Source organism: Vanellus vanellus, assembly GCF_965231255.1.
Source record: "Vanellus vanellus genome assembly, chromosome: 3".
In the NCBI taxonomy this organism is placed as follows: Eukaryota; Metazoa; Chordata; class Aves; order Charadriiformes; family Charadriidae; genus Vanellus; species Vanellus vanellus.
The window spans coordinates 114,664,883-114,680,874 of record NC_138907.1 but is presented as its reverse complement, the minus strand read 5'-3'; positions in this window follow the sequence as shown (position 1 = coordinate 114,680,874).

Sequence of the window (15,992 nt, the reverse complement as noted above, 5' to 3'; positions counted from 1 at the left end):
TTATTCTAATACTATGCAAGATATAATATCATAGTGCAAAAGATATATTGACTTTCTCTGTATTTATCCATATGTTGACTAATAGTTTTCCATTTGCAACTTCCACAAGTTTGCATGGTTTATGTGCCAGAACCTGGTAATTTCTGGACCACTGTGGTCAGAACAATGTATGGTCAAGACCATATGTGTCAGAACCTGGTAATTTCTGGACCATTGGTGGAGCTCTTTTTAAGAACTGGTGCCACCATTGCAAAAATTTGTTCCTCTAATTCTAGACAGATTGGATGGATGGATTACATACTAATTAAGTTTATTTCTGAGTTCCTTTAGAACATGTGGAAGATTACCATCTAGTCCTGGGATTTTATTATTCCGTCACTTTAGCTTTGTTTAAAGGACATTTTGTAGTGATACTGAAATTTTCTCAGAGATTTCCTAGGAATACTCTCTAACAGCAAGTAACTGTGGTGAAGGAAACTCCCTGAAGACATTTGTCATGGGAACACTGGTGGAAAAAAAAAAAAAAAAACAACCCAAAACTTAAATGATTTTGCTTTTCTACAATATATTTATAGATCTTTTATGCTGATTTTAAGCTTTGATATAGTCAAGTCATTTTGCATCCATTTCCTGACAAGGTTTTCCATTCCTCTTCACTTTTTGCTTCTAATAAGACTTATGGTTGCACATCATCAAAAATTGTACATGCAATATACTGTTGAACCTTGCAATTTCTCCCTTTAAAATTAATTGGAATAACAGTAATAAATTTTGTGGTATGTCTAGGAAGGAACTTTTCCTAAAATTAGAATTAATTCAACAGAATAAGGTCTTCTTATCCAGCACAGTTGACTTTACGTATTGGAAAGAAAACAAAGTAGAGTCTGATACTAACATTACACCTTGAAAACATGTTTTAGTTCTTGCATCTTATCCTTTTTGATCTTAGGAAAACTGTGCATAAATATTGTGGTAGAGAGACAAGATAAGTCAAAGCCAGCTGTCTAAAAGATGAACTCCAGACTTTCTTCAGACTGTGTTGTGATCTTTCCTGTTCTGTGGATTGTAAATATTTCTGCTGTGCACTTATATTTACAAGATCGTAACAAGTCAAATCTACACCTACTACTCATCACAAAATTACAAAGAACAAATGACAGAATGTAGGCTTTAATTATAAATGGATTTGGGAGCTATATTAAAATCACCTAGTTGGATTTCTTATTTTGATGTCACAGTTCTTTCACAGGGCTGTATAGAAAGATGTGTTCTGACAGTACTGGATAGAAAGCTTTTGAAATTACTCATAATTTTTTGAATGCAGGTGCTTTAGCAGTTGTAGCATTAAGTTAGTAGACTTTAGTAAAATCTTTGAAAACAATCCTTTATCACTACTTAAATGTCAGTCTGGTATATTTCTTGATAGAACCTTGAGAATCACATCTACAAAATGAAAGAGTATTACTAATTCCTTAAGATATTAAACTGTCAATGTCACATAGGACAGGTCAAATTTTTCCGGTTCTCCTTGTGTGCACCATTTTAGGAATATATACCAATATTAAAAGAATAGAAGCTACTACAAATTCATTCAGATATTCAGAGAGCTAAGAGCAATGCCAAAAGGGTTGGTATCTCATATTCTACAGTTTACCAGCAATGTCACTGATATATCGAATTTTATATAATCCAATTATATTATTTTGGTCTGTACTGATGTATTAATTCATTTCTGTGTATGTGTTTGTGCATGTATAAACACACATAGAGAAGGCATATGCAAATTATATACTCGACTAGAATTCTGTATTATCTCAGAGATGACAAGGATTCATAATTACATAAATACATATTCTGCTTCTAATGGAACAAATCATAAAAGTCTGCATGAATTTCCCAGGGATATCATATTTTGAAGAATTATTAAGTGCTAACACTAGAATTGTGCTTTTTTTTTTTGTGTTGCACTGGATATGTAGGGATGGGGGAAAAAGAAGTAGGAGTTGCCCCAGGACAATGTGAGAAAGAAGGCTCTAGGACTCACTAATGAATGCTATTTTTTATCTTTAAACCATTCTTATGTAAATTGTATGAAATGCTTGCCTGTTCAGGAAAAGGATTTGTATCTGTGGGGGAACATAATATCTATAAAACCACTGAAATAAAATACTTCATATTAGATCACTATTGTGTTCAGCTCCTAACAACAAAGAATCGCTGAATTTTGCCTTTCTGCTCCCTGTTCAACATCAATGCAAAATATCTGCAAAATTCACAGGCTTATTGAGTGTTTAGTTACTCAGAAGTTATAAATTCTAACCTAGTTTTTTTTACTACTTTATTTTACTACTTGTACAACAACCAACCTCATGAAGTTGCAATAGGGCCAAATTTGTCCTGCTTGTTCATAGCGAGGATTTGCTGCACATGATATTTGACATGCTTTGGGAGTGTTTTAAGTGCCACAATTAAGCTATATATGATACATCCTTACTGGAGTTTGCCCATGAACATGAACTTTAACCACTGTCAATTTTACTAGGATATGTGCCCAGATAGATCAGTGTTCTGCTCTTTATTTGATCAAACCATAGAAAAAATATGGGTTTTGTATGTTCAATATCCTTTATAAACTTCTCTGTTTAAAGAAATACTAAAAAAAGATAATAAATATCCTTTAATCCACCATAAAAATATATGCATATTAAGTTTCAGTACTGCTGCAGTTCCAAAAAAGATTTAAATTCTTCTGTAGGAAACATAATAATAAATAAGAAAACTTCAGCATTAGAAACTGTCGTTTCGGTACAAATCCTGGAAGAACAGAAAACCGCGATAGTTTTAAAGATCAGACATCAAGTAAAAATATTACTATAAATATTCATCCATTTACTAAAACAAATTTAAAAAGAGCACAATGTTCTTGAACTAAGGTATATAAATGAAATCCCACAAATACCCTACAAAATTTTGTGTTTGATCCATTTTTCTGCAGCTTGTAACTTTTTCACTGTTTGAATCTTCCACACTCCCCTCTTCCAGGGAAATTTAAGGAAACCTTAAGTTTCTAACTGCCTCACCCCAATAGAGCAAACCCTTCAGAATACAGAAAAAAAATAATCCTGAAACAAATTATACATAACTAAGAACACAAATGCAATTATTCTTTGCCATTTCTTATGTACTGTTCACATGAGGCTCAGTAGTTAAAAGATAAAAAAACATATTAATGAGCTCTACCATCTGGAAGCATATGCACACATTAAATCAATTTTCTCATCAAGGAAGCGCCACTGTTGCAAAATTGATGCTTGACCTCATTGACTTCATATCAAGCTCTACAGCCAAGCCGGTAACTTTCCCCATTTATGGAGTTTTTTTGCTCTGTTTCCTCACTTTCAGTTTTGTAGTTTGGTGTTGATAGACTAATCGTATTTCAGCCATACTGTGGCTTAAATATCACAGGATTGAACTGTTTCTTTGTCGGTGGGTATTTTTTTATTAATTTTGGGTTTTTCTTTTGAGAGAGTGTCTTATTGCGACAGGAGCCTTAGGCAGAGAGAAAGAATAATGACTTCGGAATTTATCACAACATATCCTACATTTTATACACATTCTGTAAAGCAGTGGTCCTCTGCATCACAACTGGTACACAGCACCTTGCCTATGAATCTCCCACTGCACACAGTCATCAGAAGAGAAATAAAACTCAGTCGTAACTGAAAGAACACAACACAGGGCCAGCCATACACTGGTACTGACGTCACGGTCAACAAACCATGGATCAGCACAAGCAGCTGCCTCCCTTTCCTACAGGATTGAGGGAATATACAGAAACTACGGTGGGAAGGGGAAGGGGAAGGGGGAAGCGGGAAGGGGGACGGGGGAAGGGGGACGGGGGAAGGGGGACGGGGAGGGGAGGAGGCCAGCAGGACCGTGACAGAGGTTTAGGATTTCTTTCCTTAATTCATTTTCCATAACAAATTGAATAGCACTTACAATGGGGGTGCCTATTGTTGAAGAAAGTGCCTCTTTGAAAGGAGAAAACAAACACTGGCAAGGTCATGAGGACTGCACAGAGCTCTGTGAAACAGGGTCACAAAAGATTGGTTGTTAAGCTTTTGGAAGGGAACCATAAATCATCATTAAGGATCTTGTATCTTCAATAAGCTATTCTTAAGGGAAAAAGGTGAGTCTGAAAAACTATTGCAAGTGCAAGTAAGTGGGGAAAAAGAAAAAAAAAAAGGTATGCAGAACAAAAATGAGTGTCTTAGACCTACAGGGGTGTACCTAGACATGAAAAAGTCAGATTGTGAAAGCAAGTATAGCAAAACTGTATGAGACCCACTGATTAAGGAATCAGGAACCTGGACATACGCACCAAAATAAGTAGTGGGAGAGGAAAGCTACCTACTTCTGTATTTCTCTGAGGAAAGGGAGAAATTTCCTATTTGGAGAATAGTAAATGCTTGTATAAATTAACAAGTCCGATATGGACTTATGGACAAGTCCTATGTTTAATTCTACATTTTTCTCCAACCTCTTAAAAAGTGTTGTGTTTACTATCATAAGTGTTTAGGTCTCTTCACCACTGAGGAGAAAAAGTACTCAACCCAGCTGTACCTACTTATGGAAAATAAAGACTGCAGACTTGTGCTTCCCCTCAGTCCTGTTCAAGTGGCACAGAGAAAAAAAGGTCTATCTTAACATGCTGTGCTGTGGAGTAATTGCAGTAGATGAGCAAAAGGAATGAAACTGAAGGACCCCTCAGGAGATGAGAATAAATAAAGTTGGTCGTTTATTGTTGGTTACAATGACATTGATCTCTGCTAATGTAAAAGTGAAGGAAAAGCCAATGATCAGGGCCAAATAAATGTGGTTTTTTTTTTTTAAATTGAATAGAGGCAAAATTGCCAAGTTTTTTATGACTTACTTTTAAAAATTTATTCTTCTCAACCGCAGCTAGAGGAAAGTACTTACCACTAAGTAAGTGATTAAACAATTGATTAACCAACACCTCATTATGAAGCAAATAATAATGAAAACTGGAGATCTTTTTATTTCATTTTTATTTGTTGCAGTTATAGCACAAGGAAGAACCAAGCATACCTTGGTGATTTCAAGAAAGTCAATGCTTTTTAAATGGTACTGCTTTATGAGACAAAAAAAGATACTAATTTAAATTAAGATAACATTAGGAAGTGCATGTGGATCATTCACCTTGCCCGTTGTGTGCTTTTTAAGGTTATCTCTGTTCAGTCGAGACCACACAACTCAGCAGTACAAAATGTTCTTATGGGTTAATTGCTTCAAAATGCATTGAAGTCTGGTTTCCATGGCTTTCCTACTCAGTCCAGAAACTACTAAATGCGACAGTACTTGCAGTATTGGGAAAAAAAAGGTAATTTATCTGTGGCATATTGGAAAACCTAGGCAGAAACTTACTGCTGAGTAGCTTTTGCAGTCTTCACAGAATCACAGAATCACAGAATTATCTGAGTTGGAAGGGACCTCTAGAGATCATCTAGTCCAACTCTCCTGCTAAAGCAGCATTGCCTAGAGCACATTACTCAGGACTGCATCCAAGCGGGTCTTGAAAATCTCCAGGGAAGGGGACTCCACAACCTCCCTGGGCAGCCTGTTCCAGTGCTCTGTCACCCTCACCGTAAAGAACTGTTTCCGTGTATTTGAACGGAACTTCCTGTGTTCTAACTTGTGCCCATTGCCCCTCGTCCTGTCACTTGGAACCAATGAAAAGAGCCTGGCTCCATCCTCCTTCAACCCACCCTTTAGATACTTGTATGCCAAGTACAAAATAAAAAAATAATAATAATAAAAAATAATAAAAAAAATAAAATAAACAAATTTAGCTTGATCTTTTAATCTCTCTCTCATGATTGTTTGCACTTTCTTTTTAGAATCGTGAAATCGCAGAATAATTTGGGTCAAAAGGGACCTCTGGAGGTCTCTAGCTCGACCTCCTACTCAAAGCAGTGTCAGCTATGAGATCAGACCAGGCTGCTCAGGGCTTAATACAGTCAGGTCTTGAAAGCTTCAAGGCTGGAGACTACACAATCTATCTGGGCAAGATCATACTACAGTAGGTCTTTTAACAGTAGATCTCAGTAGACCTAAGTAGATCCTCTAAATTGTTCAGTAGGTCATCCTATTTCTACATAAACATTTTTTTTTTTGTTGTTAGAACTAGCACAATCAAAAACACTACTATAGACCGTGGGATCTTAATATGTTTATTCCTGTTCTTCATCTAGTTACCACATGCTTGAAGGTATCTGAAGCTTTTATTTCTCTTTACTGAAATGATAGGAAACCCTAGAATTAGCTGTAGTGTAAGCCCTTGCACATGGATAACTAACACAGTGTGGCTCCTGTGTGAGAATTTACTCCTGGATGAAGCTGAAGCTCCTCCTGTGCTTGCTTCCATGCTTGGTCTATTCTGGGATATGGGCCTCCAGGCCTGGGGAAGGGTGGTTAGGAATAGAATACAACACTGTCAAAAGGCAGGACCATAGCATAAGAAAGTGAAAAAGCCAGAGGCTGAGCTTGGGGGAGTGTATAGTATCATGAACATTTACAGGGAAGACAGCTATTTTTTTATTGAAAGGCAAATTTGCTTTTATTAAATGTCTTGGGAAACTGCTATAAATTTTTTCTTGTATCTTGTGGTTCTGAAGGTTCGCCCTGTTTAACATTGTTTAACAGCGTTTAACATTGTGTGATGCAACCATCCATGGAGATGCTAAAGATTTTAATTTTATACTTTTTCCACCAATGGATAAACACAGGATAGGTCTTAAAGGAGTTTTACCGATTATTTGCTCCATGTATTTCACTGAGGTAGGAAGTTTGGCAGCCCAAAATTTCATCGATTCTGCCTAGAAAGCATAGGTAGAATTAAGCAAACCTAGCAAAAGTGCATTGGGAAACATCGTGAAGAACCAAGATGGTCATTATTTCTTCTGAAGCAGATTGATATTTTAGTACATTTTAGTCTCTTTTTGGGTACATAGTCTAGAAATCAATAGTCTGATAGAAAGACATGCTAAGCATTCACAGTTTCAAATTGAAAGAAGCCATACTTTGTAACTATGAAATTGTAATGCTAAGCGCTTTGAAAAACTATTTCATATTGGACAGAGACAACATTTTTTTGAAAACTGAATTAAAACAATTTAATTTTGATTGCTCATCGTCATAGGAAGGAAAACCATTCCAAGCCTGCCTTAAGGCAGCCTTCCTATCCCCTTGAGAGGAAGTTATCTTCTCCATTTGTAACAGTGACATGCAAATAAGTATGTTCACATGCATGAGTACAAAAGGTGTTATATTTCTGAGGATGGGCTGTATAATTCTATATTCCAAGCATGATTTGAATAACATGTCTCAAATAAGACATATTGGCTATGCATAAAACAGTAGATACAAAAATAAGTGCTAAAAAGACCTTCATTTAAAGGGAGCAGCAAGGGCAGGACTGGTCCATGAGGGAGACGAGCCGGGAGTCAAGGGTGACAGGCAGGGCAGTGACCTGGGCACAGTTCGTCAGGATCTGAGCAGGACCGGGTTGGTGACAGCAACAAGTCCTACCTACAGTCCCGGAGAAAGCGAGGGAATGAGTTGTGTCTTGGGTCCAGCCAGCCAGGAACAGCAGAAGACAGGTCCAGAGACCAGAGAAAATGTAACCTATAACATGGGTCCAGGGTCCAAATCAGTTGGGACACAGGAAGCAGGGCTGGGCACAGCCCATCTTACTCTACAGATTATGCTTTCTAATTCTGGGGTTTCCTATCCTATCATTAAAGAAAAAGAAAAGCTCCTGGGAGCTGGTCAGGGCCAATAAGGTCTGGAAGGACCCTCCTGTCCCTTACAAATTGTTGTCCTGTGAGAGGTTATCATGTGTGGCCAACTTCTGGCTCACAAGTGACTGTCCTATTTGGCCCAATGAGAAAGTGATCTTATTGAAATGTGTCCAGGTTACTAAAGATGCTTTCAAAGCTTATGAAAACATTGGAATTGAGCTGAAGATAAATAGTGATATTAATTCTGGCAGTTGCTAACTTCAGAATCCTAAACCTGCACTGACAATATTTTTCCTAGCATTGACTTTTTAAGATAATATATAAATGAGGTCAAGTTTCTTTTTCTTCTTTTTGTCTTTTTTCCTCAGCTCATTCCCCTGCCCCTTCCCCCCTTGACTTCTGTAGGCAATTAAATTTTGAAACTGAAAAAAGCAAGGGAAAGGAAATTACAGCCTTTAGGAATTGGGTGTGATCTTCACGCTATCTGGAAATAAAACAGATGAGAAATGTGTCCCAGAAGGAGACATTTCATTTTTGTATAACCTCTGATTCTTGCTTTTAAAGAAACAAACTTAAAATACTAAGGCAACACTTCATACTTTTATTCTGGTTTATTTTTCCCTTTACGTGGGGTTGAGGGTTGTCAGATGAGAGGAGAAGAACTTTAGTTTTCAAGACAGGAAAGAATATGCAGAGGGATAGTGTGGTTGACTTTTGCTGGCCACCAGGTGCCCACCAAGCCACTCTATCACTCTCCTTCCTCAACAGGATGGGGGAGAAAAGTATGATGAAAAGTTCATGGGTCGAGAAAAAGACGGAGATCACTTGGCAATTACCAGCATGAGCAAAACAAACTCGACTTGGGGAAATCAACTTATTACCAAACATAAGAAGATTACAAGAAATAACAACAAATCTAAAAAACACCTTCTCCCTACACCCCCCTTCTTCCAAGGCTCAACTTCACTCTTAACTTCTCTGCCCCCTTCTCCTGAGCAGCACAGGTGGGACAGGGAATGGCCATTGCAGTCAGTTCATAATGCGTTTTCTTTGCCACTCCTTCCTTCTCCTCATGTTCTTCCCCTGCCCCAGTGTGGGGTCCCGCCCATGGGAGACGGTCCTTCATGACCTTCTCCACTGTGGGTCCTTCCCATGAGGTGCAGTCTTTCAGGAACAGACTGCTCCAGCATGAGTCCCCCGCGGAGTCACAGGTCCTGCCAGAAGATCTGCTCCAATGTGGGCTTTCTATGGGGTCACAGCTTTCTTCAGGGTACATCCACCTGCTCCATGGGCTGCAGTGGGGCAACCTGCGTCACCATGGTCTTCACCATGGGCTGCAGAGGAATCTCTGCTTCAGTCCCTGGAGCACCTCCTCCCCTCCTTATTCACTGACCTTGGTGTCTGCAGAGTTGTTGGTCTCACATATTCTCATTTCTGTCTCTCAGTTGCTGTTGTGCAGCTATTTAACCTTTTCTTAAATGTGTTTTCACAGACATGCTACCAACATCACTGACTGGCTCAGCTTTGGCTAGCAGCAGGTCCGTCTTGTAGCCGGCTGGAACTGGCCCTGTCCAACATGGATAGAGCTTTTAACATCTTCTCACAGAAGTGACCTTTGTGGCCGCCCACTAGTCAAACCACGTAAAGCCAATAGAGATATTATCTCAAGAAAAATATTAATTCTGGATGACTCATACTATTTCTGAAGAACCTTCCATAACTCTAAAAACTTGCAATTAATAAATATTTCACCTTCTTAAAATTCATGCTAACGTTTATGCTTTCTTATATTCCTTATTCTCCTGAAGTATCTAGTTTGATAGTAGAACTAATTTACGAACCTTTCTTCCCTGTCCTTTTTTCCAACTTTTTCCTATTTCAACTATTTCTCATATAGAGCATCCTAAGTGACGATTCAAATTATGTTAGACAAAGAGCAGTACCATTGATTACTATCTACACAGAGCCTAAATTGATTAAAAAAATGGAACTGTACCCTAGCAAGCATTTATACTTGGTTGAATTAAGGACAGTGGAGGCTTATTTGTGTGTGCACAAACCATATCACCTTAGCATCATCTGTAAAAATGATTTCAACTGATATTGTGTGTATGAATAAAATAAACAGCTGATATTTTCTAGAAGAAAAAAATCAAGATGCCAAGAGAACAAAAACAGAAACAGAACAAGATGCCAAACAAAAAATACTAGGAAAATTAAGAGAGTAGTAAAAATTCAAATCTCAATGTGTGTTCACTCAATAGTTGCAGAAACACCTCAGGGAAACACATCAATCTTCAATGTTCTGGCTAAACTATGGTCACTACCCAGAATAGCAACACTAAAACTAGATCAGATTTTTTTTTTCCAAGCTTTGCTTAGGCATAGTCTTAAACATTGAGCAGTGCCATCTGTTACAAGATAGAGTCCCATTACTGTCTCAGCTCATGACAGGCAAAGGAGGAAGACACATAGAATCATAGAATCATAGAATTAGTGAGGTTGGAAAGGACCTTTAAGATCATCAAGTCCAACCATTAACCTACCCTGATAAAAACACCACCACTTCTAAACCATGTCCCTAAGCACCTCATCTACCCTTTTCTTAAACACCTCCAGGGATGGTGAATCCACCACCTCTCTGGGCAGCCTATTCCACTGTTTAATAACCCTTTCCGTGAAAAAATGCTTCCTAATATCCAATCTAAACCTGCCCTGACATAACTTGAACCCGTTTCCTCTTGTCCTATCACTTGTCACCAGGGAGAAGAGGTCAGGTCCCATCTCTCTAAAACCTCCTTTCAGGTAGTTGTAGAGGGTGATAAGGTCTCCCCTCAGCCTCCTCTTCTCCAGGCTAAACAACCCCAGATCCCTCAGTCGTTCCTCATAAGGTTTGTCCTCCAGACCCTTCACCAGCTTTGTAGCCCTTCTCTGGACACCCTCCAACACCTCAATGTCCTTCTTGTAGTGAGATAGTGACATCTTGTAGGGTAAAGTGCATTCAAATTGCCTTTCACTAGAAATGTGTTCTAGTTTGGCCAGCTTCAAAGTAGTGGATTCCCTGATATTGATATTCCACACACACAAACATATACATTTACAGAAATATACCACATGAAAACAAAAGGTTGCATATACCACCTCAAACTTCTCAGAATGAAGAATGCTTGTCCTCATTCGTCGTCTGTAGGATTTCTGTGGCTGTGGCTAAGACTTTGTAGATAAATTTCAAGACTGATAAATCTAATTATATTTTTACAGTTCTTAGATGCTTTTGGCACTGATTGACATTCCTATAGAGTATAACAATATATAAATGAATCTCCCTCTTCTCCCTGTGAATTATGATATATTGTTCGTCACCAAATGTTATTTTTTCCACATGATTGGCATGACAGATAGACCTACTTGGGAAGAAATCAATTTTTTTTTTTTTCCTAAAGATATTAATTCTGAGGCAAGTGCAAAGAATATCAAGCTAGAGAGTTAAATTATTGGAAAAGCTATAACCAACTGACAATGGCACCTTTTATTGCTAAATACCAAGTAGGCCTCATAGGCAGAATGTGATAAACATGAATCCTTCAGGATATACAAAGCAAGGCTGAGAGACAGATTGACAAGAGTGAGTTTGATAAAGATTAAGTAATAAAACTAATAAAGAGTAAGTAATAAAACTAATAAAGAGTGAGCCAAGCTAAAAGAATTTTATACCATCCTCCTAACTACCTTCAAATCATAACTACATATCAAAAAGTGGAAGTAGAAATGAGGAATTTTTAGTATAATGCTTTAAGGAGAACAAAGTAAACCTCTGCAAAAAACACCTGAAACAAAATAGCTCTACTGAAAAGTAATTATATGTACATACATGATGAAAGATTATAAGGATTCAAGATGATTTGTGGCTTTAAGCACTTAACAGCATTATAGGATTACTTTAAAGAAAGTGTGGAGAGGAGACATAAAAATACAAGTTACACAAAATAATTTCAGTGCTAAATAGGCTTTCTCAGAAATTAATGAGACTTTTAATTGACTCCCCAAAAAGCAAGATTAAATGCTCAGTGGAAAATTTAATAAAATCACTGCTGTTACTACAACATCATAAAGCATCTGACATCCAGATATTTGTAGAGCTGAAGCCCCTTAGCATTTGTTTGGCTGCTTTTCACAGTTTCAGTGGTACTAGGCCATGCGATTGCAAATTTATGTGACAAGAGTAGGTGGCTGTGCATCAGACTCTGAGCCATGCTTGCTTTAGAGTAATACTGTTCAGAAAAAAAGAAAAAAAAAGTGTCCTCATGTCTTGGTTACTCTAAAATCTCAAGGCTTTTTACAGATCATCAGTAGATTAAGTAGACTGTTCCTCAAAGCATCAGTTCTACGGACAACTGGATTCATCAGTCTTCAGGAGCACATGGCAGCCGAAGAAAGCTTCGGTGCATGTTTCGGCTTGTTTTCCCTAGTTCAAACATACCTTCTTGACTCCATATCAATCTCTTGGGACCATGCTGATGGTCCCAACCTGGAGGTCTAGGATTTCTGTCTGCAAACTTGGAGCCTTTGCTATTTCTCGAGCAAGCTTTCTGCTCCTGATATCATATCTTGTCTCTCTTCTCCATTAACAGTCAGTGAAAGACCCTCTCTTTTACAAAAAGTTAATCATCTGTTTTATCAGGCACACATTGCTATTATCCATTAAAGGATACATTTGAAAACTGATGTGTTAAAGAATTGTCATCTCTTTGTACAAGGGTACTCTATGCAAATTAAGCAAGGGCTCTCAAATTTGGTTAAGTACTAGGTAGAAGAATTTTACCAGTGTGTCTATGGACTCTAATTCAATATAGAGGTAAAAAAAGGTAAATGTGCCCATGTTTAAAATGCAATGTATAGTCTAAAGTATAAATAGACAATTCGCAGTCTCAAATACAACTTATGCATCTGAAACTATTCGCAAAATCATGCCAATGGAGGCTGTTTTCTTTTTTTTTCTTTCTTTTTTTTTCTGTAAAACAGATTAAATTCTAATATTAAAACCCCTGTAGATCTTTCTGACTCATAAAATTCTGTTTCATCAGTTGGCTAAAGGTGAAAATATCACATTCCTCCAACTCATCACAGATTTACAGGTGAAAGATATTAAAGAACTTCTATATTTTCAAAATGTCATTAAGGGTGGCAGAAATTAAACCAGTTCTGAGGAAGGGCTATCTCAGAACCTTTAATGTTATCTCTCCACATTTTGAATAAAATTATTATGGTCTTTCTGTCCTCACTAATAAAACAGAGAAATATTTCTTCTAGCAGGCTCACCTAATCATGCAATTTTTGTTTATTTTATCTCAAATAACTCTCTGTTCTTTTCTACGGCTACTGAACTAAATAGGTTGCTGTGAAAATTGTTTTCTTGCTCTTTTAAGAAATGTTTTATTATTGTAATGTTTGATTTTGCAGACCCTAAAAAATGTTCCTTTTTTGCTTTAGAGGCCAATAATGAGTTTGTCCATGTTTTAATGATTTAATTTAAATGTAAATGAAAAGTTTGACTATAAATATTTTTTCCTAGGCCTGATCAGGTTCACATATAAGAAAAGGTGAAAAGGAGGACGTTCATCTTTGGGAGAAGAACATCCGCAAAATGAAAAAATGAAGGTCCTAAGAATTCATATACCTCTTTAAAATTAAGTAGGAAAATAAGTGAAAACAAGTTAATAAATAGTTCATAAGGACAGACATCCATTACTCTTTCTGGCAGTTTTATAAACATTTCCAGTTCAAACTCTTTGAAATCCATTTGCAGTATGACTTTAATTCCACAAATATGAGTATTTTAGACTTCTGGTGAGCCATTCAGAACGCACAAAAAAGTGCTGGATGGTATGGATGAAGACTTAACGAGAGTATTAAAGGCTTACTTTTGTTACTGTGAATTGGTACATTCGGTACCTCAGTTTGGACTGTTTTGTGCTGCTGAGCATTCAGGCATTATACCAACATCAGATCCCACTATGCTTTGCCCTCAAAAGCCACTGAATTTGGGATAAGCAATAGAATAGAAAAAAAAAAAAAATAATCATGACCACTACCACCAAAATACTTCAGCCATTCTAATCGAAACCATTAGCTAGATAATGTGAAAACAGCCAGAAAAGCAAAATGCACACTTTGCAATCCTTTAAAAGTGTACTGATCAAACCAAATATATTGTTATGTAAACCATTAAAGCAGTAATGCTCAGATAACAGTATAGCTAGAAGGGGATTTTTTTTTTTTTTCCTTTGAATATCTGATCTTAGCAGATGACTAAATAGTGATTAAAATGCATTATTTTTATTAATCCTTTTCATATCTGAAATAGGTTTTCCTGGAGGTTTCAGTTTCATTAGAATTTCCTTGGGAAATCAGTGTTGCGATACTGGTTAGACCGACATTATAACCTGGAAAGCGACTGTCACCTTCTTAATCAATAAATCTACTCTTCAACTCCTATCTGTTTAGTGACAAGAACAAATTTTTAAAACTTTTTTAGCCTTGCTGTGCTAACAGACTTCATGTGTGCTGGATTTGATTTTTGTCTCCCAGTGTCCATCAGCTTCATTATTTCCTGTTTAAGCTGAAAAAAACAAGCTCTAGTTGATTGCATCTGTGCAACCCCAACTACTTCAATTACGAAGTTTGTAGATGGACTCTGACAGGAGTCTTAAAAGTGCACTTTTCACAGGGTAGCCCAATTTTCAAAATGGGAAATTTGGGGTTGGGTGTAGAATACCAGAGGATGTATTATATATCCACAATAATTTCTCTTTTCACTTAGCTGTGTTACACTTGTAGCAACACAAGCTTTCCTGTCTATCAGGAAAAGGCATGCTAGCATCCAGTGGCAAAGAATTCTAACTGTAATTTCTATTTTAAATATAAGGTTGAACAGAAAGTAAGCAGCCACTTAAATTGTTTATAAGCTAGAATTGTTACTGCATCACTAGTAGTAGTAGTAGTATTTTTTTTTAATTCTCTGTCATTTTTAGCAAACAGACATGATCTACCTTATCTAAAAATTAACGCCAGACTCTTGTGCTAAAATGAAACTTAAGCAATATTTTTTGTTTGTTTGATTAGTTACTGATCTTCTGTAATTTAAAGCCAGATGCAAAATAACCAACAGTTATACATCAATTTTCATCCACTGGCTTTGTTGAATTACTCCTAATCCTATTTATTTTGAACTCAGTATAAGACTGCCATTCATTTCAGGATTTTGAATGTTGTGTGGGTTTTTCTTTTTCTTTCTTTGTTTTGTAGTTTTATTTGTTTTGCTATTCAACTAATGAAAAGGTACCATTTTAATTTCTTCATTGTTACTTGCCTCCTACGTTCAGTTTTTCACATCCTTTCTCTTACATTTCTTTCTCTTTCTTAAACGAAGCTTTTCTTTCCTGTTCTGCTGCAACAAGTGAACCTCAGGTAAAAAAACCCTAGAAATAAATTTTGTTTGGAGAAAAATTTTGATGCTCTGGCCATTATTCTTGCTACGGATCCTCAGTTGTGTCCAAACGTTTCCAAGATTCACTAGGTTACCTGTATTTACTAGTAGCCTCTGTACAGGTAAGTGGAATGTGATATCATCTGGTTCATAAAGATATCTGGCTAAGGGCTATTCAAAATAAAAGAAATAACAAATAACAAGATAAATTAAAATCTGAAACATTAAGAAGCAGGTGATAACAGAGGTAGAAAGTAAGACTAGAGCTCTTCATCCACTCTCTGACGGGCCATTAGAAGAACCACTCAGGAGCAGGCTTCAAGGACGTCCACCTGAGCTTTGAAACTGATAAGAATGGGGAAACATGACAACCATGAGTATTATGGGATATTTGAAGGGGCTTGAGGAAAGCAAAAGACAGGGAAGGGGAAGGAAGGATCAGGGTTGATGAGGGAGGAAAAAATGTTGGAAAAAGAAGAGGAATAAAGGGGCCATTGCATGCAAAGACGTTGCGGATCACTACTCTTGTAGCCATGCCTTGTGCCTGATCACTGCAGTCTTCGCTATCCACTTTGTTCTGTGTAATCTTACTCTATATCTCATCTGAGTTCTACAAGTTCTAAGTGCCAGTTACTGGGAAAGGTGCTGCGAGCCACCAGACCCATAGTTTATATGCTAGCAACTGG